Raw genomic sequence first — 24,974 nt, 5'->3', positions numbered from 1 at the left:
TACCCACATTGGTGAAGGAGGGTCTTCTTTACTCAGTATGGATTCAAATGGTAATGTCATCTGGAACCCCCTCACAGATACACCCACACACAGTGTTTTACCAGCGATCTGGGTATCTCTTAGCACAGTCAAGTTGGCAAAATTAATCATCACACTTGAGCCAATTGTACAAGTGAATCAGATTCACTTCACAACTTCCATGCCTTTATATTCTAAACTATCTCCTCCAAATGGGATCACCTCAGTTTATCTGATCACCTTGGGTTCATCTTTCTTTTCTTACTTCTTCCTTTTTAATGTATATTCTTCAGGTCATTGTCTGGATCCTTTACTTCTATTGTATATCGACACAGCCTGAAATGATATAGGAACTCACTGATCAGTTAATTAATTAGTGAATTCAGTAAATGCTTATGGATTATCATGCTCCATGATAAGCATCACGTCAAGAAAACAAAACCAAAAAAGAATGAATAGGAGTGGGAGGATGGTGGCGGTGTGTATACTGGCAGAGCCTTATAACCCCAGCTACTCAGGAGGCTGAGGCAGGAGGATCACAAGGTCAAGGCCAGTTTGGGCAATTTAGTGAGATCCTGTCTCAAAATAAACTAAAACGAGATGAGGACCTAGCTCGTCATTCTTTGGGTTCAATCCTCAGTATTGCAAAATAAATAAAGAAATAACAGATACTGTCTTTACTATTAAGGCAAAGTAGTTAACATATGTTGACTAATAGAGGTGACAAAACCACATAATTGAGACCCATTAGAATATCTCCCCCTACTTTTCTATTCATGATTATTGTTATTATTGGTGGTGGTGGTTTTTTGAGACAGGGTCTGACTATGTAGTTTAGGCTAACCTTAAACTCACTATATAGCCCAGGCTAGCCTTGAACTTGTGACAATCTTCCTGCCTCAACCACCTGAGTGCTGGGATTATAAGCATGAGCCACCACTGCCTACCTCCTCCTAATTACAGTAATTTTTTCATTCCTCTGGGACTGGAGATAGAACCCAGGTCCTCACACATACTAAGCATTCTCCTTACCACCGAGCTCCATCTCCAGCCTCCTGACAGTAGCGATTTTTCTTGATTCACTCTCCACTTTCCTTTACATCGTGTAGGTACCAACTGGGAGTACACCCTCAAGCCCAACGTCATTTTAATGATTAATTAGAAAACTTTAAATGAGCAAGGATTGCGTCATGGATTTAAGAAGAAGCAAGATCAATATCTTTTTCATGGTGTGTATTTTTATTTAACTGTCCCAGAATTCCAAGGTGCATTATAAAAAGCCTGTAAAACTTCACTGAATCAGGTCTGATATTAAGACTAGAAAATGAAAGGCACAGCCATTTTATTATTTTTTAGGACTTACACTCTATGAACTCATTTATTTCCTATACAAATTAAATGCTGTGTTTTAAAAATGTTTTTCCATTTTTTTAATTAAAATCTCGAGATAAGGTAAAATACACTATATTACATCTCAGTATATTTGCATATATTCAAGGGAAAGGTGTCATTTGGGGTCATTTTAAACTGTCAGAGCCCTTTGAGGAAGGGAAATTAGTAGGATGCTTATCAAGCCACCTTGTACTTGAGCCAAGCAAGGCAGCAAGGGACCGGAATGAAATGGACCACAGTGATGCCTTACTCTTACGCCTTCATACACATCATTATCACGTGATTCCCATAAGAAGATAATAACTTTACCCTGACCCTTTTGAAAGGCAGAAAGAAGTCTTCCTTACAGAGGTGTTGTGGGAGTCAGTGAGACAATATAAGGAAAGTTTCTGGCACATAGTAATGTTCCATAAGTGGTTTCTACTGCTGACAGTATATGGCTTTTTGGTTAAGAGGCTTCTGGAGCCAAGCACGCTAGTACACACGTGTAATCCCAGCACTGAGGCAGGAGGCTCACTGCGAGTTTGACCCCAGATACATAGTGAATTTAAGGGCAGCCTGAGCTGCATAGCAAGACCGTATCTGATGAAAAGGAAAAACAAGCAAACAAAGAGTTAGGCTTCTGCAGTCAAAGACAGGGAGTCGGGCAGGTTACTAAACTATCACGTGTAAAATGGAGGAAGGATCCACTCGTATTAATTACCACTGTTGCACAGCAAAATTACCCCAAATTAGTATCTTCAGACAAATATGTGTCACCTCACAGTTTCAATGGATCAGGAATTGGGAGCAGCTTAGTTGGGTGGTTTCGGCTCAGGGTTTCTCATGAGGCTGCAGCCAGGATGTTAGCGGGTGCTGCAGTCATGAAGGCTTGACTGAGGCTGGAGGATCTGCTTCCAAGATGGCGAACTCACACGGCTGTTGGCAGGAGGCTTCAGTGTCTCACTCCACAGGCCTCTCCATGGAGCATCTTGAGAGTGTCCTCACAATGTACAGCTGGCTTCCTCCTATTTAGTGTCTCCAGAGAGAGAGCAAAGAGGAAACTACAACACCGTTATCACCTTTAACACCCCCCTTTTATAGTAGAGGAAACTGAGGCACAGGAAAGTCGACCAATTTATACAAGGACATAACTAGAGCTAGCGTTTGAATCCAGGCAACCTGGCTCCTGACTTCATGGCTTTAGCTACTAAGCTCTACTGCCACTGTGACAAACCACTATTATACAGCATTCTGTTCTAACATGGTTTTCTTTCTTGGGTCTTTTCATGGTCCTTCTTTCTTTTCTTCCTTCCTTCCTTCCTTCCTTCCTTCCTCTCTCCCTCCCTGCTATTCTCCCTTCCTCCCTTCCTGTTTTTCTTTGTAATAAAGAACAGACAATAATGTTTTTATTTACCTCCTACTGCCAAATTCATACAAGGCATTAGGATTCGGTTACTATTTATATCTCCCTTGCCAACTGCCAATGTCTGTGATTGTGGTGGCTACTGTACTGTGAGCAGTACAGCTCATTCATTTGGCCAGAGAAACAGTGTCTTGGAAATTTTTTAAAAGACATGACTGCAATTTAAGGTTTGTTCAAGGTGCAGAAGAAAATCAGTTGGAAGCATTGAGGGCTACATTTTTGTTCTTTCCACACTGTTTGTGGGTAGGCTTAGTGCCTGGATGACAGGGGATCAAGGCTTTAAAAGTTTTAAATGAGGTACAGGACTTGAATTTCTAAAATGACATTTTCCCAAATGGTATAAACTTTAAATGAAACCACATAAGAACTGACCGTCTGATGTACGCTCTGAGCAGGGCCAAGGAATTAGTAATACTTACTTCTTCCTGCAAACAGTACACATTTACACATTGATTTGATTCTTTGCTTTTCTCCCAGGTGCTGACTGCATGATGAAGTTTAGGCCCAGATGGGCATTTCATAAATGCTTTCTGGCAATCAATGAATAGAAGGCTCATTTAGTCTTCTAATCTTGTCCCACATATAACCAGGATAAAATGTCTTGTATTTTGATTACCACTTGTTTATTTATTATTGAGAGCCAGAAGGAGTAGCACTCATGGGTTCTGACATCTTAGCAGGATGCTTCTGTGGCATCTAATAGAAACTCTAACTCAAAATGTTTTAAACATAAGGCAAAGGCAGAGTATGTTTAATTAGGCAAGTCACTGGTGTCATTAGAGACCCAATGGGTCTTTTTTCTGCTTTTTTTTTTTGTTGTTGTTGTTGTTTTGTTTTAGTTTTTAGCTCTGCCTTACTGAGTAGGCAGACTTTGACCTAAGGTTGGTTTTCCTCTTGGTCACAAAATAGCTGCCAGTGGCAACTGGGGTATTTGCTTCCTTGTTCATCCAGAGGAACAGACAGGGAAAAACGTCTCCCAAACCATGGACTGTTAAGTTCTTTCCTTCAGTCTAATCAAGCCACACCTGGGCTGACTGAGACTAACTGGGATTCAGTCCCTGGAAGTGGGAAGTGGCTGGATACCTGAACGCACTGGGGGATCCATTATAAGGGGGAAGGAGCAAACAGTTGCTGAGGAGGCTCTGTAGCTGGTTCTTTATCTAGAAAATGGAAAGAATCTTGCAGAGAATTGTGAGGACTAGAGATAATATGTAACATTATCAGGTTGTCAGACTAAACAAATAAAAATAGAGGATATTGGTGTGCATGCCTATAACCCCAGCACTTGGAAGGCTGAGGCAGGAGGATTGCCAGGAGTTCAAGGCTAGCCTGAACTACATATCGAGGCCCTGTCTCAAAAAACAAAACAAAAATAGAGAATGTCTAGTTAAATTTGAATTTCAAATAAACAGCAGATAATAGTATAAATATGTTTACCTCTTTCTACGAATACTACAAATTTACACATGGGTTTGGTTTTAAGCTTTTCTTCTACAATCCTCATTGCATTAGGAAGTCTAGGCCCAGAAGGCCTTTGATAATCTTTTTTTTTTTTTTTTGATGCGGGGTTTTGCTTTGTAGTGCAGGCTGGTCTTGAACTCATTATGTAGTCTAGGATGGTCTCGAACTCCCAGTGATCCTTCTGCCTCAGCCTCCTGTGTGCTAGGATTATAGGCATATGACACCATGCCTGGCAATACATTTTTTTTTGGACAATGATCAGAAGGCTTACTTTAGTCTTCTAAAGAAATTAATCATTGTCTATCTGAAATGCAAATTTAATGGGATGTCCTGTAATTCATCTGGCAGCTCTAAATGTATGTAGAATTCTCAGCACAGAGGAGCTGTTCCTTCAGTGATATTAGTGTTCTTTCCACATAAGAAAAGACATTGTTACACGACAGCACAGTATTCTTAAAACTCTTACTAACCTAGAATGGTTATCATTATTATTTTTTGCTCAAAAGAGGAATCAACTGAACTGCAAAGCCCTTTGCTGCTGCCTGTGACTCCATTTTCCCTCACTGCTAATTCACCGCTCTTACCTGTATCATTTTCTAACAATCCCAGGAAAGGTGAAGAGAAAGCAGGTATCTTCATTTCCTCATCAAATATTCACTGTTATAAAAAAGAAAACCTTATTGGCTTGGCGTTAAGTGACCAAACCCAGATGTTTGCTACATATTGTTACCAGATTCAAGGTAGCAATAGATTAAGTGGATTTTATCCAAGATATCTATATCCTATTAAAACACTGCATATTTCTGATTGGGTGGCTGCTGGGACCTCATACATTGCCTATTTTCTGTGCTTTCTCTAAAAATCCAGAAAACACCCTATTTTTCCTCTTTGCTTTTTTTTAAAGTAAAAAAAAAAAATCATTCCACAGCTCTACACAGATGTGTTTGCAATGGTTTTGCATAAAATTATTATTTTTCTTGATTTTCCAAAAGTGGCACTGAAAATGTATCTCCCTCCATTTCGTCACCTCTCCATCTTCATCGCAAACTGATCCTATTAAGATCTTCAAATTTCTACCGGCCGGACGATGACTTCATTGCTTTCTCGCCAGCGCCAGCCCGGGGATCTTGTGTGGCAGAGCATCGGACCGAAGTAGAGCTGTGGGTTGCTGCAGCAGCCCTTTGCATGCGCTCAGTTGCTGTGTAAGGAATCCTCAGGCTGCTAGTTTTTTGCTCCTAACTCACCCAAGGGATCGCAGGCTGCTGTATGAGTGTCCCTGTGACTGTGTGTGTGTGTGTTTGCACGTGAAACTGCAACAGTTAGGCAGCCACAGCAATGGACTTTGATAGCATTTTACCAACAACAGAGATAAAACCATCCATCCTTTATTTGCAAGCAGTGCTTCGGTTCACGCCTTAAACGTGCGCTCGCTCTCCCTTTTCCCGGTCCTCGCCGTCCCCTCCCTCCACGCCGCACGGGTCTCTGCAGAGGGAGGCTAGGATAGCTGCGCCGCAGGCAGGATTTCCCCCCTTTTTTTTTCCGCAGTGACAGGCGGATTCCGGGTCTCCTCGTTCCCCCTCCCCACCCCCGCAGCCACCCCCTTCTCAGTCACGATCTTCCCCTGCCCCTCCCCCCCGCGTCAGCTAGCGGCCCCGGCCCCGCCCCTCCCACCCTCCCAGCCCAGGTTGCTAGGGCCTGGCGGGGCAACCAAACCTGGTGTGCGGGGAAGCGCGGCGCGCGTGTGCGCGCGCAGGCGAGCTTGTACAGAAGACGAGCATTCTTGGAGTTCGGGGATTCGAGAACGAGCAGCGCGGGCGGAGCGCGCGAGCCCGAGCGCACGGACGAGCATTATCTTAGCATTGGCTCCTACCGTAAGTGGGCGGGGCTGAGGCGGGACCGGGCGGGGCCCGAGGAGCTTTCCTATTGGTCTGAATGGGCAGGCCGGGGCGGTACAATTAGCAAATTAGGCTGCGCGTTCGCTCCTGCGAGAGGGCGGGGCCGGAGGTTTCGATTAGTTGTCGCTGCCACTGGGGAAGGTATAGCAGCGACAGCGGCCTCAGGAGCTGAGGGGTCCCCGGCTGGAGGTGGGGGACTCGGCAGGGTGAGTGACCGCGCCCGCCCGCAGCCCTTCTTCCCCTTACTTCGGCCCCGTGTCCACCCAGCTTTTCCCGGGAGAGGGGACCCACCCGATCCCCTCGGGCGAACAAGAGAAGGGGCGGCGGCGCCGGTCCGTCCTGAACGGGGCGACGCGGGGAGGGCGTCCCAATCTGGAGTGGCCCCTCCGCGGCGAGCCTGTGCGCCTTCGGAAGGGGTTCCCCGGAGGCTGGGCTGGGTCTTAGGGTGTGAAGAAGTGGAGTGTGGAAGAGGGGCGACGGGTCGAGGCCGCTCCGCGGGACTCCCCTCGGCGGCGTGGCTGCGGCGTCCCCGCCCCGTCGCCCTCGCGGCGCGACTCCCCGGGGCTTGCGGCGAGGGGAGCCCCTTTCTGCCGGCGCTGAGGAGGGGCTGGGGCGCCGGAGCCCCCGCCCGAGTTCCCAGTTTCGGGACAGCCCGCGACCCGCTGGGGGCTTCTAGTGGCGGCCCCGGCCCTCCTGACCTTGGCTGCCCGCAAGGGTGGGCGAGCGACTTGTCGCCCAGCGCCGCGGCTCCTGCAGCCTTCCTCGAACAAGTTTCGGGCGTTGCTGTGAAGTTCACGACTGGCATTGGCCGGGAGGAGCAGAAATTGGCCCCTTCTCAGGTCTTCATACCCTTTGGACCCTTACAGAAATCGAATCCTGGGGATTGAAACCGTCTCCCAGAACGAGCAGGTCCTTCTCGCATTGACACGTTTTGTGCCCACGTTGGGGTAAAAAATAACCTGAGCATATTTCGGTGTAGAGGCAGCTCTTCCTTGAGGGTTTTGTTTTTCGCTTCACTTGAGTATTACAGCACAGATGCCTGAATAAGAAAAGCCTGACCTTAGTATCTCTACAGAGATTAGACGGATGCTGTGATATTTAAGTAGTTGCAGATCAGTATTTTGTTAACAATTTATTTCAATTGGCTGAAATTCAAGCTGATTTTAGAAAGTATTGTTGACACAGAATAATTTCTTTCGTGCATCCCGATTTAGGTTTGTTTGAATGTAACGGTTATGTAGTTAATGTAAAAGATTACACAAATCAATTTGTCTGAGAGCATTGGGCTGAAACAGGACCCATAAATATGTATAATACAGGATTATCGTTTTAGGTAACATCTGCTGGAACATTTCCACCTTGTTCGTTCTTGCTGTAGGGTTACAAAAAAGACGTTTTAACCGATAGTGTTGGGAATTACACGTGAATGGTATTTAGGTGTTTTTAATTCCTTTAAGTGTTTTAAAATATGTTATTTATAAAATGTGAAGAGGCTATGTGTATTTATCCCTGTGTGTTTGGTGTTGAAGGAAAGAGAATAATCTTATATTTAACAACTCAATTAGGTTCATTAATAATACAATTTTAAAAGATGTACCTCTTTTCGAGCATATATTTAATATCTAGCAAACCTTTTTTTGTTTTGTTTTGTTTTTATTACAAGTACTATTTTAGGTTTGAGCATTTTTGGCTTTGACACTGGAGCCAGAGTAGAAGCCTGCAGCAGTATTACCAGTTTGACACCACCAGTGGGTGTTTCTGTTGACAAATGCAGAGAGGAGAACATTTGGGAAGGAAATCTTTTTTTGGGGGGGTGCTGGGGGGTGAGGGGAGGAGTCAGATCAGAGAGGCTGTGGAACTGAAGCTGCCAGCACTGTGTATGCTGAGCATTTCACAAGTACAAGGAAACCTAGTTAGGAAAAAAAAAAAAATCCCACAACCATTCCGTTTGACTGTATTAAATAATAGAACTCCAAAAGAGGCATACAGAATAAAGTTAACCATTCCAAGAGTATTAAATAAACTGCCATTTTACAGTAGTTGGGACGGGGGTGACCTCAATTGAAAGGGGTATAAATCCCTTTCAACTGTCTTGCCCTTTTAGAATAATCACTGCAGTGGTTAATTTGAGGTATAGGTACATAGAAAAACAGCTTAGTGTCCTAATTAGCATATTTCCTAAATTGAATTTTTTGAGAACAAAATTTGATTTATTAAAAACAATTAGAAATATTCTGCACAGAGCATTACTTTTTTCTCTGTTCAGTCTTAACAGTTTTATTCATGATTAGGTACTTGTGGTAGGGCTGTTTTTTTACCTCTTCACTCGGGTTTATTTCTACTTATGTAAGTTTCCTAACTAAATCTGCCATTGTTTTCATTTTAATGTTCTTGGAGTTATTTAAATCAGTGTGGCATCTACATTATTCCCTGGGGTTTTAAAAGGAAAGGTTCCCAGTGAAAAAAATTGCAGGGCTATCTCACACAGATGAGTAAGAGAAGGTTGACTGATGGCGAGTCAGATATATTCTGTTCCAAATATGGTACATGGGGGGGATAAGGCAGTTTCATTTAATGAGAACCAGATTTTACATGGCATTTTTATTTTGAAGGTTGCACTATTCTTATATTACAACCCAAAATACAGAGGTGGAGAAATTCCTTTAAGTAGCTGTTTTCCCCCTAGCCTTGTTTTACCACCATGACCAAGAATCTGTGTGAGACTCTCAACAATAGTTGCATTGTTCAAAATGACAGTGGCTTCTCTTGCAGAAAGTTAACCTTTGATTATGATTTACATTTAAATTTACTTTGTGATAGAAAATTCAGCTATAGCTGAGAAATGGGCTGGAGGGAATTTGTAAAGATGTGAGCAAGGAAAATATGTTTTCTTCAGTATGTCGGTTAAAATTTTACCTTGTTCCTCCTTCCATTTTTAGAACTTTGGTGGCTATCCTCTTTACTCTAGGTCTCAGAAGGTATGCTAGTATAGTACTGTATTTTTGGCATTTAGGGCAGGGATATGACTTTTTCATATAATAAATTGATGTTAAATAATGACTTGCATTTAAGAAGAAGTGTATCCACATGCAAGAGAAGTCCTTTATGGAATCTATTTTTGGTTCAAAAATATCAAAAATTGAAGTGTTAAGTTGCTTTCTGAGTAGAAAAATCTGTTTACTCAGAATTAGGTAATTTTAGATGCTAGAATTTTATTTTAATTTTGGCAACATTAAATAATTTGGCAACACCAAGTTCCTTGATAGAGGAGGAGATAGAATCTCAAAGTTTCCTTATCATCTGATAGTGTCGTGTCAGCTGGACCACATATTTCAACTTAGGAAAATGTTATAATTAAAAGACTACATCTAGGGCTGGGGAGGTAGCTCTATGGAAGAGCACATGGCCCTGGCCCTGGTTTGATTACCTGTCCTGGGTGGGGGGCTTACATTTAAACTTTATTTGGAGGCTTTTCTACTTTGCTCTTAATCTTTTTTTTTTGTCTTTTTTTTTGAGACAGGGTCTCGCTATGCAGTTCAGGCTGGCCTTGAGCTCACTTTGTAGCCTAGGCTGGTCTTGAACTTGCAATAGTCCTCCTGCCTCAGCCTCCTGAGTGCTGGGATTATAGGCATGAGCCACCACGCCTGGCTTTTGCCTTTAATCTTAAACTTAACATTAAAAACCTTTTGTTGGTGGTGCACTTTTCAAACTTGGATTTTAATTTTTAATAGTTTTTAGAATGTTTCCTTTATATAGAGCTGTACATGGGTGACTGAACTACTCAAAGATCTGGCCTCATTTGAGTTTATATATTGCTTCATCCTAAGATGCAAACTTGGGGACAGTTCTGTCAGTAGATGTGAATGCTGAGAGGGAAGACCTTCTACCTAAAAAGAACTATACCATTTAAGCTATCATCTGATAGCTTTTTTGTCTTTTTTTTTGGTACTGGGAATTGAAACAGGATCTTGTGCTTGCCAGACACGCGCTTGTGCTGCTGAGCTATATGCCAGGCCCTATCATCTGATAGTGTTATATCAGCTGGACCACACATTTCAGATTTGGGAATTAACAGAAAATTATTAATTTAAAAAGACCCACCCCATTCAGATGGTTGATTTTTTTTTTTGTTTGTTTGTTTTGTTTTGTTTTTCTTCCGGTGCCATGAATTGAACTCACGACCTTGCGCTTGCCAGGCAGGCACTGTGCTGCTGAGGTAAATCTCCAGCCCCATTCAGATCTTTGGAATTGATGCTCAGCACTTACTTTTAAAGAGAAAAAAATAAAATTTCAAAATAAGATCATAGGAGCGTAACATCTAGGTTAATACATTGCGTATTGTCATCTTTAAATTAGTTTCTCTGGGTACAAGATGTCAGCATTTAATTGTCCAAACGATATTATCACAAACCTTTCTTTTCAATTAACTAAGAGAAATTGGTAGTATAACTATCTTAACTAGCTTGTATATATATATATTTTTTTTTTCTTTTCCTTTCCTTTTCTCCTTTTCCCCATCCCAGTTTCTCTTTCCTTTTGAACAGTTTCTTCCCATTTTACAATATCTGTTGTACATTTTGGATCTTATTTACTCTTTCAGCTTCTTACACTAGGGAGACAATATGTGTATCTGGTTTAATTTCACTTAAGAGTATGGTTTCGAGTTGCATCCATTTACCTATAAAAGTCTCAAGTTTATCCTTCTTTATGGTTGAGTAGCACTCCATTGTATAAAAGGACCACATCTTTTTTATCCATTCCTCAGTTGATGTACATTTGGGTTGTTTCCAAGATCTAGCTATTACAAATGGTGCTGCTATAAACATGGATGCACATATATTGCTGTGGTATGATGTTCTTAATTCTTCTAGGAAGTTACCCGTAGGATAATAGCTGGGTCAGATGGGACCTCCAATCCTAGTATTTTGAGGAATCTCCACACTGATTTCCATAGTGGTTACCCCAGTCTACACTGCTACCAGCAGTGGAGAAGGGTTCCTTTTCCCCCCGACAGCTCCTCCAGCATTTGTTCTTGGTTGATTTCTTGATAATAGCCATTCTTTCTAGGATGAGATGGAATCTCAGTGTTGTTTTAATTTGCTTCTCTCGAATGACCAGTGATTTTGAACATTTTTTCATATATTTATTTGCTGTTTGCATTTCTTAATATACCCATTTTTGGATTGGGTCTTTAAATTTCAGAGGTCTGATTTTTTTTTTTTTTGAGATCTTTATATGTTCAGGATAGTAATCCTTTGTCTGAGAACAACTGGCAAACATTTTTTCCCACATTTGGGTTGTCTTTTCACTCTGTTGGTGGTTTCTCTTGCTGTGCAAAAGCTTTTAAATAAGACGAGATCCCAGTTGTTGATTCTTTCTGATAGTTCCTATGCAGTCCGGGTTTATTCATAAAGTCTTTGCCTACACCAGTGTCTTCAAGAGTTTTATCTATTGTATCGTCCAGCAGATTTATTTATTTATTTGTTTATTTATTTTTGGTACTGGGAATTGAACTCGGGAGCTTGTGCTGGCCAGGCAGGTGCTTGTGCTGCTGATATCCCCGGCTCTTCCAGCAGATTTAATATTTCTGTTTTTATGTTTAGATCTTTGATCCATTTCAAATTTAGTTTAATGCATGGGGATAGACACGGTTCCAGTTTTAGTTTTTGACATGTGCAGAGCCAGTTTTTCCAGCACCATTTATTAAAGAGGCTGTCTTTCTTCCAGTGAATGTGTTTGGCACCTTTGTCAAAGATAAGGTGGCTGAGTATGTCTGGAGTTGTTTCTGCATCCTCTAATCTCTTCCATTGATCTTTGGGGTCTGTTTTTTTTTAACTTTGCCAGTACCACATTGTTTTTATCATAGTAGCTTTATAGTATAATTTCAAGTCAGGGATTGTGATACTCTCTGCCTTCCCTTTGTTGCCCAGAATTGCCTTTGCTATTCTAGGTCTGTTCTGGTACCAAATGAATTTTATGATTGTTTTCTCTAATTCTGTGAGGTATGCTATTGGAATTTTGATCGGAATTGCATTAAATCTGTATAACAGTTTTGGAATTACGACCATTTTCACAATATTGGTTCTTTGTACCCAGGAGCAAGGGATATCTTTGTATTTTCTGATATCCTGTTCAATTTCCTTTTTCAGAGTACTGTAGTTTTCAAAGTAGAGGTCTTTTACATCCTTTGTTAGATAGATTCCTTCATATTTCATTTTTTTCAATGTTATTGTGAAAGGTGTTTCTCTAATTTCTTTCTCAGTGAGTTTGTTATTTGGGTGCAGGAAGGCTATTGATTTTTGAGTGTTGACTTTTACCTAGTTATGCTACTGAATTTGCTTATTAAATCTAGCAGATTTTAGTGGCATTTTGGGGGTTTTCCATGTAGAGTATTATGTCATCTGCAAATAATGATAATTTAACTTCTTATTTTCCTGTCATTATTCCTTTTATTTCTTTGTCTTGTCTAATTGCTTGGGCTAAATTTTCCAGGACTAGACAGGGGACATCCTTATCCTGTTCCTGATTTTAGAGAAAGCTTCCAGTTTTTGTGTCCATTTAGTATGATGTTGACTGTTGGTTTGTTATAAATGGCTTTTATCAGTTTGAGGTAAAGACCATCTATTCCAATTTTCTGTAGGTTTTTTTTTTAATCATAAATGGGTGCTGTACTTTGTCAGAAGCTTTTTCTGCATCTTTGAGATGATCATGATTTTTGTTCTTGGCTCTGTAATATGGTGTATTACATTTGTTGTTTTGCCTATGTTGAACCATCCCTGTATCCCTGGGATGAATCCCAGTTGGTCATGGTGTATAATCTTCCTAATGATTTACTGCACTCTGTTTTCCAGTATCTTATTGAGGATTTTTGCATCTATGTTCATTAGGGATATTGGCCTGTAGTTGTCTTTCTTAGTTGGGTCTTTCTTCAGTTTTGGTATCAGGGTAATGCCTGCTTCCAGGAATGAATTTGAGAGTGCTGCTTCCCTTTCAATTTCATTAAAGAGTTTGGGAAGTAGTGGTGTTAGGTCCTCTCTAAATTTCTTGAACTCTTGAGAGTTCAGCAGTGAATCTGTTAGGGCCTGGGCTTTTCTTTGTTGGTAGGTTTTTAATTGAATCTGTGATTTCATTGGTTGATATTGGTTTATTTAGGATATTTATACCTTCTTGATTCAGCTTTGGTAGTTCATATGTATCTAGGAATCTGTCTGTTTCTTCTACGTCTTCCATCTTGCTAGAATATAAGTTTTCAAAGTAGGTGTAGATGATCTTCAGGATTTCTGCAGGGTCTGTTGTGATTTCACCCTTTTCTTTCCTAATTGTGTGGATTTGAGTGTTTCTCCTTTTTTTTGAGAAGGTTGGATAAGGTGTTACCAATTTTGTTTAATCTTTTAAAGAATCAACTCAACTTATTGATTCTTTGTATTTATTTTTTTAGTCTGCAGTGCATGAATTTCTGCTGTGATCTTTATAATTTCCTCCCTTGTAAGAGCTTTTGGCTTAACCTCCTCTTCTTTTTCTGTAAGTTTGAGGTTCACCATTAAGTTGTTTATTTGCACTTACTCTATTTCCCTGATATGGGTATTCACTGTTATAAATTTCCCTCTTAGGACTGCTTTCCTAGTGTACCATAAGTTCCAGTATGTTGTTATTATCATTTAATTGTAGAAACTGTCTAATTTCTTTAATTTCATATGTGACCCATTGGTTGTTCAGGAGGGTGCTGTTTAATTTCCACATGTTTATGAAGTTCTTGTGGTATCTTTTGGCATTGATTTCCAATTTCATTGTACTATGATCTGTTAATATGCATGGGAGAATTTCAATTTCTTTACATTTAATTAATCATGTTCTGTGAGCTAATATGTAGCTTTTTTGGAGAATGTCCCATGTGCAGCTGAGAAGAATGTGTATTCTGATGTTGTGGGGTGGAACACTCACTATGTAGACATCTACTAAGTCCATTTGTTCAAAAGTTTGACTCAAGTGTAGTATTTCATTGTTTATTTCTTGTCTAGTTGATCTGTCCTTTTGCTACAGTGGGGTATTAAGATGCCCCAGTACAACTGTATTAGTGCTTATTTGATTTTTCCTGCCTGTTAATAGTGTTTTATATAGTTGGGTGCATTGGTATTTGTTGCATATATATTTATGATTGTTATCTTTTCCTCTTGGATTGTTCCGTTTTCAAGGATGTGGTGACCTTCTTTATCTCTCTTAATCAGTCTTCACTTGAAATTCACTTTGTGTGCAAATAAGAGTAGCTTCTCCTGCTGTTTTCCTGGTTTCTGTCCCATGGAGTATTGTTTTCCATCCTTTCACTTTCAGTCTATGAAATTATTTTGGAATTAAATGTGTTTCTTGTATGCAGCATTTTGTTGGATCTTGCTTCTTGATCCTTTCTGCGAGTCTATATCCTTTGATTGGTGAATTGAGACCATTAACACTGATGGTTATAACTTTAATTGTTTTTCTTGCCTGATGGATTCCTTTCGTTGGAGTTCATGGAGTTGTAGTCCTTGTTATCTCTTTCTAGAATGTCCTTCAAAGTATTTTGGAGAGCTAGTTTTGTGGTCATAAATTTCCTCAGATGTTCTTTGTCATGAAAGTATCTTATTTCTCCCGTCAGTTTTGCAAGGTAGTTTTGTAGGGTATGTCAATCTGGGTTGAAATTTGTTTTCCTTTAGAAATTGAAATACTTCAATCTCTCCTTAACTTGAGGATTTGTGCTGAGAAGTCAGGTGTGATTTGATGGGATTTCTTTACAGGTGATTTATTTCTTTTCCCTGATAGCTTTTAAGATTCTGTTCTCGTGTTGAATTTCTGGAATCTTGATTATGATATGCCTGGCTGTAGATTTTTTTTTTTTGATCATTTTCTATATGCTTCACTTTTCTGTATGTCTATTTTTTTTCCCTACCAGGGAAGTTTTCTATCATGTCATCTATGAACAGTCTTTTTAAATAACATTTGTGGTATTTCCTTGTTTTTCATTGACTCCAGTCAATCTTAAGTTATTCTTCTTTGCCTCATCTAGCAGCTGCTGGGTTGATTTCTCATAGTCCTTTGCCATTTTTAAGGAATCTTTCTTTTCATGATCTATATCTGAGATCCTGTCCTCACATTGGCTTAATATGCTGTGGATACTTTCAATGGAATTTTCATTCTCCTGGATATCCTTGAATCTGCTTTATGGATTACATTTCTTTCCTATGCTGAGCATTCATGGCTTCAATAATTTTTTAAGTTCCTGTATTGTTTTGTGTGTATCTGCTCTAGAGTCACTTGAGCATGGTTTTCATTGTGAACACCATCTCTGCAGTTATCTGAGAAATTATTTCTAATTTGATTTTTTTGTAGAGCTTCATTCAATTGCATTGTTGTTACCACTTCAGAGAGGCCAAGTAGGTGGCTTTTGGGTTGTCTCACCTCATGACCCCTGCATTTGCCTTTGGTCAACTGGATGTGCGGGGTTGCATCTTGTTTAAGTTTCTTTTCATTTTCTTTTCTTGTTTTAGTTTAATTCCTGGGGTGATGCTTGTAAATGGCCTGTGGGGGGTTGCTTTATTGTTAGTATTTAGAACACTTAGGGAATGACTACTCTGAGGTATCTTCCAGGTATAACTTGGTTTTGGGTTTTGAGTGTGTTGCAAGATCCTATGTCTTTACTTTGTTGGGGATGAGAAATTTTTGCCTGTTTGGCCCAACCTCAGGTTCTTTGGCATTGTGCCACAGTATTTTCTGTGACCCTTAGTCAATTTCAGTCTTGGAAGACCAGGAGTTATGTCACTTTTGGCTATTTTTATACCATCAGCAATCACAATAGCATCACACACAGCCTAGAGAATGACAAACTGAGCTAACCATTAATTTACCACCTTTAAATTAGATTAGATTAGATTTGTATAAATTAGATTTGTGGTTATATAATAACTATATATGTATATATAGTTATATAATAAAATCTAAAAAAAAACCAGAAAAGTATATGCAGTATACAAATTCATAATATGTCAATTTTGCCCTCAGGGGTTAAAATTTAAAATGAGTTAGGGAGAAATAGACAAGTAGAAGAAGAGGAAGAGATTAGAAGTAAGGCTAGAGGTCAAAGGGGATCACACTAACTTTGGGAATCTGGTGCAGAGGAATGGAGAGAAAGAAAGAAGGAAGAGATAAAAAGAAGAACAGAACAGAACCACAACCACAAAGAGGGTAGAAACCACGTTCACACTCATATACATATAAGATCAATCAGTGGCGGAAGGGCCAAGGATTTAGCTCAGTGGCACAGCACCTGCCTGGCAAGCATGAGGTCCTGAGTTTGATTCCTGGTACCCACCAAAAAAAAAAAAAATAATAATTATAATCAGTGGTGGAAAAAACCAAAACCAAAACCACAACCACCACCACAACAAAAAATAAACAAGAGCAAGAGAGAAAAAAGAAAGAAAAAAGTCCACTTACAGGTTTTTCTCTGCTGTCATTGCTATACAATGTGTGGAGACAGAGTCCCGATCCATGTTGATTTATCCCAGCAATCCAGCGGTAGGTTTTTGTTGGGGCAATGGATAATCTCAGCCAGCTGGTACCTTCTGGCCGAGACCAGACTCATTCGGCCTGCAGCCGTCAGCACACCTTCTGTGGGCCTGCACCCAACTGGGAACCACTAGATGGAGCTGGCAGCCACTCTGAGTTCTGAGCTCACTGGCCTCTCTCCAAGATAGCTCCAGGCCAATCCCTCTCTTGTGTGGGACTACTGAGCCCTCAGCACTCACTACCAGATAGTGCAGTCCTTTACTTCCACTTTTCCTCTCCACTACCCCATCTCTCTGTGGAGGCCTCTGGGGTTGCCAGTAGTCACTGTGTGCCTGCAGGTTTGAATCACTCCTCTTGTGCAGCAAGTCCTGTCTCGGGGAGAAGGCAGCTCTGGCTACCTACTCCTTCTTTGTTGGTGTTTCTCTCTTCACTCTCTCTGTAGTCTTCAATTTGCACTTCAGATGCTTCCTGAGTCCAGGTGACCTACTTGCTTCCTTCTTGTCTTCCTCACATTGCTATATTCCAGCGTCTGGACAGCGACTCTCCCAGAGGGTCTTTCTCTGCTGCTTACCACTCTGTCATCTTGGATGCTTCTTCTATATATGTTTTACACATTGATGTTTTTCTTTAATCAACTATCAGTAAATGCGGTTTTGTATCCTCCCATTTGTCCCGCACCCCTGCTGATGTCTAACTATCTGCCTAACCGTGTCTCATCAGCACTTTGAGTTAAGCTCATAGAAATATTTGTGTGTGGACGATAATTCTAATCAATGTCATATTTTGGGTGTGGTCTCTTTTGGTTAGTCTGTAATTCTTACAATATTATGTTTATTGAGCCTTACTGAATACCAGCTACTGTGGCAAATTGCTTGCACGAATACAGGTGTATATATGTGTATTCTCAGCATCTCTGTGAGGTAGGTGTTTTTCTTTTTTGCCAGGTACATATCCAATGGGCTCAGAAATAATTTGTACAGATTAGCCAACGAGTCAGCAAAAGAGGCAAAATTGCCATCCAAACCAGTCTGACTTGAAGCTATGCTTTTTAAAACCATGCTTTCTACTTTTCCTTAGAAATTGGATTCCCGAAGCATGTTTTGGGTTCCTGTTATACCTTGTACCGTGGGAGGTATAAATATGCTTCTTGGATTTGACCAGCTGCCTCGGCAATGCTGCTTGAGCGTTAGTGATATAGGGGGCTGTAGTCAGATCCATCAGGATTGCTGAAAATGTCAACCTGAATTGGAGACTTTTCTAATACAGGGTTATTAGTTCTGTTTCTTCATAAATAAAGGTTGCACATAATCATTTATGCCCCAAATGAGGTAACTATTTCTAATTAACCACTTGGTGTTTCATGTTTCTGCATGTTCCATTTTTAACTTTTGACTAACTTTGATTAAATTTGCTACACTAATAAAGGCTATGAAGGTATTCCTTGAATTCAATTTTGTGGATTAGATGTATTCTTGAAGCAAAATGGAAGCCATTACAATTTGTAGACAGTCATCTTGTCTGTAATTATACCGACTTCAGTAAAATAAAATACAGGAATGATGTCTACAGAGATGTGTTACTGTTTTATGCATGAAAGTTGGACTCCGAAGAAAACTTTTCTGCTTAAAAGTAGAATTTTCAGGGCTGAGATGTCACTGAGTGGTAGAGTACTTGAGTAGCCTGAGCAAGGCTGTAGGTTTGATCACCAGCATGCCACACCAAAACAAAACAAAACCCGGAATTTTTTGCTACCTAAAGCCTGTTGTAATTGATTTGTTTTTGTTTTGTTTAGACTCATCATTAAGGAGCCAAAGAGTTGCTTACTCTGAAAGAACAGTTAGAGGTCCATGTTAGGGAGGAAAAGGACTTAACCTCTTTTTCTATAATTGATGAAAATCACTTTTGTCACTTATAAAGTTAGAAAATAGTGATGAGTATTATACAGCCTCAGGGCCAGAAATTCCCTTGACCAAGGCAGGATGGATGTTTTACACAGATGGGGCCTACACTGAAGTTTTTGTTGATTTCTCTACAAAGTACAGTTTTCCATTATGCATTTTAACAGCTTTATTGAGGTGTGATTTACATGCCATAAAATTCATTCTTTTTAAAGGTGTTATCAATGATTCTTAAGTAAGTTTATGGAGTTGTATAACTATCACTACAATACAGTTTTAGAATATTTCCATCAACCTTGAAAAATCTCCTAACAATGTGAATTTTTTGTAACCTTATTTCTTTGCTTCACCTAAATCCTTTAATCATCAGAGATGGATTAAAAAAAAGTCATGCAGAGCTTTAAAAATGTGTTTACAAAATATCTCAAACATCTTGTCATTTTTTTCAGCATTTGCCTACATATAATATGTAGCAGAATATAAAAGATAATACTACAAATGATTCAAATTACCTTTTGTTTGTAGTTTTGATTTTATTTTTGATTAATTTTTTTTTTTTTTTTGCCATACTTGGGATTGAACGTAGGATTGAGCTATGTCCCCACCCCTTTTTTATTTTTTATTTTGAGATTGGGTCTTGCTAAGTTGTCTAGGCTGGCTACAAACTGGGCCTCCTCCTGTCTCAGTCTTCCAGAGTGCTAAGATTACAAGTGTGCACCACTATGCTTGGCTGGTTTCTTCTTTATGAACCTGGAAAATAAAATAATATTTTCAGTGCTGTGTTAGAAATTCAGAGGAAAGAAATCAAGATTAAAGTAATACAATTATTGGGGCTGGGGGTTTAGCTCAGCGGCACAGTGCCTGCCTGGCAAGCGCAAGGTTGTGAGTTCAGTTCTCGGTACCGGGGGGGGGGGGAAATAAATAAAGTAATACAATTATCATGCAAGAAAAATTACTTTCAGGTTTAAGACCATGGGCGAAATAATTGGTGTTCTTGATTTTAAGCCGATGACATTGTGCTTTTTATTTTTTAAGCTCTAATTTCTCTTGACAGATCCACGTCTACTGTGCATGCCATAGAGCAGGCTTCATCAAATTCAGATATTCAGACATATCCTCTACTTTCTGCACTGTTTCAGTCTGGATTGTTGTGAGATTTAGACATGGCTTTCCCACTTATGTCATTTTCTAGTTACCTGCCAGGGTGGTCTGGGGGAGTAAAGCTAATTTGAGGCTATAGAATGTGATAAAATTGTGCAGCAGGCAGGCATGGTGGTACACGTCTATAATCTCAGCCCTCTGGGAGGCTGAGGCAGGAGAATTGCAAGTTTGAACCCAGCTTGAGCAACTTAGCAAGACCCTGTATCCAGATAAAAAATTAAAAAGGTTGGGGATATATCTCACTGTAAAGGCCCTGGGCTCAATCCCCAGTACCAGGAAAATAATAATTGTAACGCACGGACTAATCTCTGACACCTTCTGAGATGTTCTTTGTTCAGTGTATTGCTTGTGTCTATGGGCACTATTCATAGGATAGCTTAAGGATGTTGTAGATGTTATTTTTGTGGTATGCATAATAGCGGAGCAGTGGCTTGGTTGGAAGTGTTTGGGAAACTAATTTATGTTGCTTATGGATGAACATTTTTTTATGGAAAGTAATCCTTATAAGCGTCAGGCAGGTAAATCAGTAATGTTGCGTGGTATCTTGTGTCTGGATTTTTAGTAACAAACAGATTAGACACACAACACCAGTCTGATATTAATATTTTACTGTCAGTTCAATCATAACGGCTTTGGAATAGGCTTGCTTTTTACTTTTGATTGTTTAATAGCTTCAGCTGATTTTTTTGTTATTTTGTATCTTTTGTAAGAAAGAGGCTATGTCAAATAGCAACACATAAAATGGTTTCTGACAATGTGACAATTTTGATTTAGAGGGAGATATGATTTTGATAGTAAGAACAACTTTGGTTTCTGGAAGTTCACAAAACATATGGATGAATATATTAAGCTTTTTTTTTCAGGTTGTCTTAAATTACTTTAGGCAAGTTGCAGTTTTAGAGCCTATTTTCAGATTTTGTATTATGCCTGAAGATAGGTTCTTGGCAGTATGAGATTGTATTAGGATAATAAAATTAAATACCCTTACACTTATGTGAGGAAGATATGGCAGCTAAAATTGGTGATAAATAATAGTTCAAGAACAACTTACTGACTTGGTAAATCCATATCAACTACCCTGACATTGGCTAATTGTAGAAACTAGTTTCCTGATGAGTAGAAGTCTTCAGAGATGACCAGAGCTGCTTCAGATGTGACATCTCCTAGAATTTTTTCCAGATGTCCAGGTTTGTCACCCTGGTTTGTTGTTCTCTTGTGGAACGTATTCATTTAAATTGTGATAATTACTATTAAAAAATTACCACTAAGTTGAGCAATGCACATGAAAAGAAAAAGTTTGATCTTAAGTGTACTTATTGAAAATGCAGTTGAGGTAGGCACAAACTAATTCTGTGCAAATTGGTGTTTCATACTTTATTAGTTAATTTTTCTAAAATAATCCTTTTTGCATCCTGAGGATCTGACTTTCGCTCATTGAATAAATACTTAATGAGTACCTGCTAGAGGCTGGATCAAGTGATAGATATAGCAGAAGTAGGCACTGCCCTCAAAGAACTTAGAGTCTTGAGTTAGAGGCAGAGAAATACAGGGTACTGTGAGCATGTATAACTGGTTCAGTGTGGAGCACCCTGAGAAAGTAACATTAAAGAGAAACTTGAAGGCTAAAAAGGATGCCTTTAGATGGGGAAATAAGTTTTCCAGACAGAAGGTGCAAATGCCCTGAGGCAAGGATAGAGGGAGGGAGGGGGAGGAGAGAGAGACAGACAGAGACAGAGGCACAGAGACAGAGAGAGAGAGAGAGAAGAAGGAGGAGGAGGAGAGAGGGAGACAGAAAGACAGGAGAAAAGAGAGAGAAGGAGAGAGAGAGAGAGAGAGAGAGAGAGAGAGAGAGAGGCTTTTGAAAAGAGGGAGCTTTTTAAGGAACTGGAAGAAATCCAGAATGGCTGGAAAGTAGAGGAGCAGGTGATGATGCAGGACTAGGCAGAGAGAGGCTAGGTTTTGAAAAGGCTTAGTTGTCCATCTGCTAAGTTTTTCAACTTGTCCTAAGTCTCCTGGGAAACCACTGAAGAAGGCTTTAAGCGGGGGTGGGACATGAGCTGAAATGCTGCAAAAAGCCAAGAGTTTGAGCTCAGTGGAATCTTAATAATTTGCCAAAAAGGTCACAATCTCTGCAAGGTAAAAATTTTCCTCCCCCATCTCATTAAAATTTTTGCAGCTGTTTCCTTGATTGATTGTCATCTGTGGTATTCTTTTCATTGTTTTTATAGAAATTACCCTTAATTTTCTAAAGACTCCTTTTCTTTTATCCTTCACCACTGTTAACCTTATATAGGAATGTCATTTCTATTTATAACTGAATTAAAATATTTTTTTCTAACAGTTTTAGCTCTCTTCCATATTTAAACTTAAAACTCTTTACTGGTATTTGCCCCAGCAAAGATATTTAATATTTTTATGAAATATTTCATTAAATATAAACATTAAATTAGCTTCACACCTTCATTTTTTCCAAATATAACATCTGTGATCTAATTTAGTATTTTTCATCATTTGTGCTATTTCATATTTTATAAAATAACATTTGAGCACCTACAATGCCTTTAGAGAATTTTGTTAATACTGTTTAGGAGCCCCAAACTTTAGCAAGAGTACCATTTTCAAATCTGGTTCACATTCTATGGCCTTGTCTTTTATATTAAACTTTTCTGTCTAACTTTGTTCAAATGAGCTTATGGATGTAAAAAGGTGTTACTTTGTGTATCTTGATTTCTTTCTCCTACAGTAAGCATCCCTTGCATGTTTAGTTTTTTTTAGGAAATCTTTAATGTGCGTAATTTCTGCTTGCCTTGATGACTGGATGAGCATTCTTTCAGGTGTTCCTTGGTGTAAAGTTTTTAGTTTGTGTCTGTGTAGAGTGTCGTTGTCCGCTTTCCCCCTCCACATATACAAAGAATGATCACAGCATCACCTCCTTCTTCAAATATTTCCTTTGCAATTGACATTTTAATGCAGCCTTTAACTTAGCTGTCTTTTGCCATGACTTCTTACGCTTTTTTGAACCATTCTATAGCTGCTCAGTATTCTTTTTGTGTTTTTAATCTTTTTTTCTGGTCTGGTAACTCGAAGAGTTTGTGTCATTACCCTTTTCACTTTCTACTCAGCCCAGGGCATTTATCTAAAAAGTGTTGTCTCATTTCAGATTTTAGAGTTTGAAATTGACGTTTTTCTACTGGTGGTTTCTGTAGCATCCAGGGGTACTGCCCTTGGTTTAGAGGTGTTTTTTACTCTGCACCTGTGTACAGGACTGGTAAAGGAAGTCCACACTTACCTTCTTTGGATGACCTTATGTTAGGGTAACAGTTTGGGTATCTTGTTACTTTCAGGCAACTGAAAAGATGTCAGAGTCATGGTAGGGAAGGGGGATACAAAAGCAGGCTGTGATGTTCTGCCAGTATGGAGTTTGTAAAACCTTCAGAAGAGACCAAAACCAGTGACCAAAGTATCAGGTAATAAGCATGTACAAATGAAAATATGGGGTGCTAGTGTCCTAGACCGGAAGACAGTGGTGGTGCACACCTGTAATCTTAGCACTTTGGGAGGCTGAGGCATGAGGATAGCAGGTTCGAGTCCTGCCTGGGCAACTTAGTAAGACTTTGTCTCAAAGGAGAGGGCTGGGGATAGAACTCAGTGTGAAAGCCTTGGATTTTTAATCCCTAGTACTTGGATGGGGTGGCAGACAAGAAAAGGCAGTGATTTGTGAGAGCATGTGAAGAGTCTTAAAGGAGTTCCCGAATGTCAGGTCCAGGGAAGGGGTTTTCAGGCAGCAGGTGTATTCAAGACGTGGATCTAGGAACAGACATACAAGGGTAAGAGAACTGCAAGAAATAACATGGATTTATGTATTCCATGCCTTGGTTTGGTGCTTGTGCTTCAGCTACATACCAGGATCTTGATTTTCTTTTTTATTCTGTCCATTTAACTTCTACCTGAGAGTGTATGAAGCAAATACAAAAACTAGGACTTTAAATTAGGGTGGGGCTTATGCAAAAGTGAAGAGTAGATTGTATTTGTTTTCTGCTATAATCTCTGTGGTGTTGTGGAGCACTGACTGTGGTAGCCTCAGCATGTGGCACATTGCCTGGCACATGGGAAATATTCGATAAACACTTCTTTTGTAAAGGGTCCACCTTTTCTGTTCTCCATCATCTCCTCCGGCCAGTGCAGGTACCTATCTAGTGGATCGTCCTTTCTGCTCTCCATTATGGACATGCCTTTCCTACATCTAGTCATCTGTGGAGGACAGACGTGTTCTATGAAATGATCCATATTGGGGTATGAGTAAGTGCTAATGGCTCTCTATGGAGTTCCCAAACTTTTTTTTTTCTTTTTGGTGGTACTGAAATTTAAACCCAGGGCCTTTGCACTGATCTATATCCCCTGCCCTTATTTTTTATTACTTTTTAAAAATTTGAGGCAGTCTCACTAGGTTACCCATGCAGGACTCAAACTTGTGATCCTCCTGCCTTAGCTTCCTGGAGTGCTGGGATTACAGGTGTATATCACCACACTTGGCTTCCCAAAACTTTTCTACCAGCTTTTAAGGTGTGGTACATGAGGAGGAGGCCAAAGTTGACAACTATAAGCGTGACATTTCTTTGAGATTATTCATGATTTTGCATGAGTTTAGAGGCATGTTGAGTTCTATTCTATAAACATGTATATGTGTATCTGTATTGTACTGTACTTAACATTAAGTTAAATTGACATTCTGCAAAGATGTTGCTTATGTATCATGTGGCTTGACACACCCCTAGATTGCTACTTACGTTCGTTAGAACAGAAAACTGGTTTTGAATATGTTATCACCTTGAGGTATAATATTTGCTTTTACAAAAAAATCCCGCTGAGATTATAATGATGTCACCTAAAAACCTGCTAGGTGAATTTGTTGCTGGGTAGTTGGAGGGGTTTTTAGCGTGCTGTAGTAGGCTTTTGTCATTTTGGGTCACCCAGCGTTTTAAAATATTCTCTTTACGTTTTGATAATTTTTCATACTATAGGTCTCACCTTCCCAGAGTACTTATATCCCCATCTCTTTTATAGCTAGGGTGCAGGTGGCTTGCAATCTTGGTATGACCTAGCAAGGTCTTGTAGACTGAAGCAAGCAATATGAAGTGGCAGTAGTGCGGCTGAATGCTTGGTGATCGTGTTGACAGAGGAGTTTGGTTTTGAAGGAGTGGCAGTTTT

General features: G+C 39.8%; 1 protein-coding gene and 1 long non-coding RNA gene across 6 annotated transcripts in view; one reads left to right on the top strand and one right to left on the bottom strand.

Annotated features, from left to right (window-relative positions):
- Nucleotides 1-1,236: 1,236 nt before the first annotated feature.
- LOC102009239 lies at nt 1,237-6,074 on the bottom strand. Its single transcript, XR_265115.2, has 3 exons — nt 5,990-6,074; nt 4,861-4,933; nt 1,237-2,428 (listed from the first exon to the last, which is right to left on the bottom strand). It is a non-coding gene; the product is annotated as an uncharacterized LOC102009239 (long non-coding RNA).
- The window catches only part of Cdkl5 (cyclin-dependent kinase-like 5), a 205,828-nt gene continuing 186,870 nt past the window's right edge, over nt 6,017-24,974 (top strand). For 2 of the 5 annotated variants that reach the window (XM_013509898.1, XM_013509894.1), the window contains exon 1: nt 6,308-6,377. The gene's annotated coding sequence lies outside the window, so the exon portion shown is untranslated. Of the gene's footprint in view, nt 6,148-6,307; nt 6,378-6,992; nt 7,011-24,974 lie in introns of those variants that run through there. The other 3 variants (XM_013509896.1, XM_005414442.2, XM_013509897.1) reach the window with 3 other exon arrangements.

The sequence above is a fragment of the Chinchilla lanigera genome, unplaced genomic scaffold (assembly GCF_000276665.1).
Source record: "Chinchilla lanigera isolate Chin_1 unplaced genomic scaffold, ChiLan1.0 scaffold00185, whole genome shotgun sequence".
In the NCBI taxonomy this organism is placed as follows: Eukaryota; Metazoa; Chordata; class Mammalia; order Rodentia; family Chinchillidae; genus Chinchilla; species Chinchilla lanigera.
Note: the sequence above shows the minus strand (reverse complement) of the source record. Positions and strands in the feature narration are given on the sequence as shown.